This window comes from Phoenix dactylifera, unplaced genomic scaffold, assembly GCF_009389715.1.
Source record: "Phoenix dactylifera cultivar Barhee BC4 unplaced genomic scaffold, palm_55x_up_171113_PBpolish2nd_filt_p 001195F, whole genome shotgun sequence".
Lineage (NCBI taxonomy): Eukaryota > Viridiplantae > Streptophyta > Magnoliopsida > Arecales > Arecaceae > Phoenix > Phoenix dactylifera.
Window position 1 is genome coordinate 117,329 of NW_024068531.1, and position 4,569 is coordinate 121,897.

The window sequence follows — 4,569 nt, forward strand, 5'->3', positions numbered from 1 at the left end:
AGGCGGAACACCCGGGGATGAAGACGATGTCGTAGCTACCTGGATGCGGAAAACGCCTGGCTGGATGCATCGCGGGAGAAGAGGAATGGAAGGTTGGTGGGAGCCGATCACGACTTGGAGCTGGGAATCGATCGCGGAGGATTTGTGAGCGTTGCTTTGAAACGAGGATCTGGGTGTGTTGCTTTGAAACGAGGATCTGGGTGTGCTGGGGAGGATTTGAAATCAACGGCATAAAAGTCTCCCCCGTTTCAGCTGGTAAAGAAAGAATGGCAAGTCCGTTGGATGGCTGCTGATCTGGGAAGGATAGGGGAATTGGCTTTGGATTTGAGGTGGTCATGATCATTGACTTGTCCTCGAGTCCAACGTCATTTAAATATAATTCTCGCTAAACTGCTTCAGACTGAACTCAACCAGATAAAATAAACAAGACCGTGACTTAATAAGAAGGGTTAATCAAACATTTTCCCATATAAAAATAATTAATTATAACTTTCAATCTACTCAGGACCAAAACCATTTAAGTATAACCTTAGCTTGGTTACAACTCTATTAGGTCACCAAACCGGGTCAGAACAAGATTGCAACGAAGAAGGAGACAAGTTCAGATTCTGGTTTAAGAAAAGAATTATTTACTTCTTACCATATTTTAAATTTATTTAAATGATTATTCAATTTCATGGTAAAATACGTATTTATCAGTTTAAGAACATTGATAAGTGCTATGGAAAGATAACTAATTTATGAATTATTAAGCACTTATCACACCCCAAACCTATATTTTGCTAGTCCTCGAGCAAAATAAAATTAGAAAAAAAACTCTAACTCACTTTCGCAGGCATCGCGATTGCATTTACCATATGCAACAAGGCTTTAAACCCCTAGGTTACCCTAGTGGACGAGTTATAGTCTCGTGAGGGTTTCCAGTGAAGATACCCACAAACTTCAATATTTATTGTTATGATTAATTGTTGTTGTTGTTGTTTTTTTTTTTTTTTAATTCGATCGATGAAAATTCAAATTCCAAGTGTATAATAGCTAAAAAAAACTCTCTTTTTTATAATTAAAATCTAATTTAGGATACATAAATGATAAGAATTTCAAAGCACACACGGTTTTATTTACTAAGTCAGCCAAATTCTAGGTCGAGATGCAATTCAAGTTGAAGTCATTAAGTTTCCGTTAGGGAGTTGTAAGACTCATTTATACTGGAGTGCTCGGTGAAATCTGGACCATACACAAGCTAAGAGTTCGGATCTCCAAAATATTGTTAATACTAGTAGTTTTCTAAGAATTGGTCGAAAGGACCTGCTCACTGATTCAAAATCATCTTATCTGCAGGATTTCGAGAGTTGTGGTTGTTTACTTTAATATTTCACGGGCTTTATCTGTAATATTCCAGTTTACTCGAATTTTCACAACGACGGCTTTCACATTATTGTCTTTTTCAAGGTCAATACAGAGTTTTTTTTTTTTTTAACATCATAAAAGATATATAAATTGTGCACTTTTACTCTTGTGGTGATTTCTCCGTGTAACGAGCAATCAGTCGACAACTCTCACACCAGTTGGCACAAGGTGTCAGGCATCAAGACTCCCATACGGACTTATGCTCGGAGTTCTCATCACAAGCCCACTTGACCTTTGACAATAGGTAGCCCTTTTCGATGTTCCTGACTAAATCCATTATTATTGATATATATATATATATATATATATATATTTTTGGATTAGATAAGTATGATTCATCAGGGTCCAAGGTTGCTACTATACTATCAACATAATGTCGAGCCTAGACCTTAGAAGTGTCGGCCAGTGTGTAGTGAAATTCCGAAGTATTAATTAGCTTACAACTCCCTAAGAGAGACTTAATGAAAAGAACCTAAATTTGTTTTACTTCCGGCTAGTCATTGGGCTTTTTAGATTTTATATACCTTGTGTGTTTATCATTCTTGCATAAATGTATAGAAATTAGGTTTTTTAAAAATAAAAACTTTTTTTTAAATTATTTTTTATTATTATTTTATAAAAAATGAAAATGAACACATTTTTTTTAAAAGATCTTTTTATTTTTTTTTATTTTTTATTTCTTTTGATAAACCTGACATTATGAAGTGAAAACGAATGCAAGAGATGCAAACAAAACAAAAAATGATTAAAAATACTTAAAAATACCCCCAAACCTAAACCTAACATTGTCCTCAATGTTAAAGAAAACTAAAAGAATTGGGTTGCCTCCCAACAAGCGCTAAGTTTATTGTCTTCAGCCAGACACAGTGAGGTAGTTTTTGCATCTCCTTTTATGAGTTCATCTATTTTGTCTATCATAAAATACTCAACTTCCCTCGCGGGTTGGTCGGCCGCATTGAACACATTTAATTTTACCTTCATGTTCCCAAATGATATGTTCATTACCCCTGTTCTACAATTGATGCATGCATTGGCTGTTGCTAAAAAGGGCCGCCCAAGGATCACGGGGATTTGTTTATTAGGATTGGGCTCATGTTCCATATCAAGGACAATGAAATCTACTGAAAAATAGAATTTGTCTACCTTGACAAGAACATCTTCAATTATCCCACGTAGTGTTTTTACAGATCGATCAGCCAATTGAAGGGATACCGAGGTTGGTTTTAACTCACCTAAACCAAATTTCTCATAAACTGAATAAGGTAAAAGGTTGACACTTGCCCTTAGATCTAAGAGTGCTCGATCAATGAAATTATTTCCTAAGACATAGGAGATCGTGGGAGCACCAGGATCTTTGAATTTTGGAGGGGTGTTGTGTTGGAGAATAGAACTCACTTGCTCAGTTAGGAAGACCTTTTTAGGCACATGTGTCCTAGATTTTCGCTTTTGTGTACAAAGGTCTTTGAGAAATTTGGCATAGGAGGGAACTTGTCTGATGGCATCAAGGAGTGGGAGGTTGATTTTAACTTGTTTGAAGACCTCTATCATCTCTTCTAATGAAGTTTCCTTTTTGCCAAATGGAGAGGATGAAGTAAGAGCTTCAGGAAATGGGGCCTTTGGGATGTGAGTTTTGGCAGAAGATGGACTAGCCGAAGAAGAAGAAGAAGGTTTTAGATTTTCATTTGACACATTTCTATCCTCTTCTTCACCTTCCTTATTGTTGTCCTCCCCAATCTTATTGTCTATTATACGTCCACTCCTTAGGGTAGTCAAAGCATTGGCTTGTTCATGATGAATTGCATTTAATTGATTTTCTTGAACCATGTATTGTCCCCTAGGACTACTTAGTAGTTGGCTTGGAAGCTTTCCTTCCTCTCGCTTGTTCAGTGCATTAGCTAGTTGCCCCATCTGGGATTCTAGCTTGGCGATTGATTGCGTGTGAGAGTGCACCAATTGTGTAATGGTTTCCAAACCTTGAAGAGCGTTCAACACTTTCTCCTCAAAGGCTGTGTTTCTTTGGGGTGGAGGAGGAGTGTGTTGAAATTGAATCGAGGGACGGTAGGGATGAATTTTTGTGGGGTTTGAAAATTCTGAGGAATTGAAAATTTTGGGAATAGGGTTGGGCTGTGTTCGAAGCTTGCTGCTTCCAAGAAAAATTTGGATGATTTCGCCATCCCGAGTTATATGTATTGGAAAATGGGTCAGTACCCGATCTAGGCTGTGTTTGAGCAGCATTGATGTGTTCTTGCACGAGTTCGGAGAATTGGAGCGCTGAAGGGCAGTCATGAATAGGGTGGGATGGGCTAGAACAGATAGTACACACTTGTGCTTGGGAAGAGTTCATGTAATGTCCACCTATCATCAGTTGGTCAATCTTATGGGACAATGCATCTACCTTGCTAAACAGGTCCATAGAATGACTTATTTCATAAATGGTCCCTTTTCTTTGAGAATTCGGGGGTGCTTGACGAGAACATGAAGCATGGTGGAGGGAGTTTTCATTAAGATTTTCAAATAATTGCCATGCTTCATGCTCATTTTGAAGCATAAAAGTGCCCCCGCATGCAGCATCGATCATCTGACGGTTTCGTTCTGTCAATCCGTCATAAAAACATTGCACTAGTTGCCACTTAGGTATTTGATGATGAGGGCATTTACGGATTAGGTCCCTAAATCTCTCCCAAGTTTCATGAAATTCTTCTCCCTCAGTTTGGGAGAAGCTTGTAATGGCACGTCTAAACTGGTTCGTTCTTCCTATGGAAAAGTATTTTTTAAGGAATTCTTGTTGTATTTGATCCCAAGAACGAATCGAGTTAGCTTCTAAAGAATTCAGCCATTGTTTGGCTCTATCTTTAAGGGAGAAGGGAAATAACCTAAGTTTCAGGGCATCATCAGTGAAGTTCTGAATCTTGACAGTAGTGCAAATCTCAAGAAATTCATCTAAATGTTTGTATGGGTCTTCGTTGGTGAGCCCATAAAAAGATGGGAGCATTTGGATCACACTAGACTTTATTTCATATTGTACAGCTGCTACCTCAGGTAATCGAATGCAAGATGGGGAAGTGTAAATAGTGGGAGTAAAGTACTCCCTCAGGAGTTTGGATTGTTCTTCAGCCATCTTAAGAGGTGGGGATGATCCTAATGTTTTGATCTTAGCTCGAA

The 4,569-nt window shown here is 38.1% G+C and overlaps 1 non-coding gene across 1 annotated transcript; it reads left to right on the forward strand.

The window, feature by feature from the left end:
* Positions 1-4,043: 4,043 nt before the first annotated feature.
* On the forward strand, positions 4,044-4,149 carry LOC120108139. The gene has a single exon (XR_005509610.1). It is a non-coding gene; the product is annotated as a small nucleolar RNA R71 (small nucleolar RNA).
* Positions 4,150-4,569: the final 420 nt, after the last annotated feature.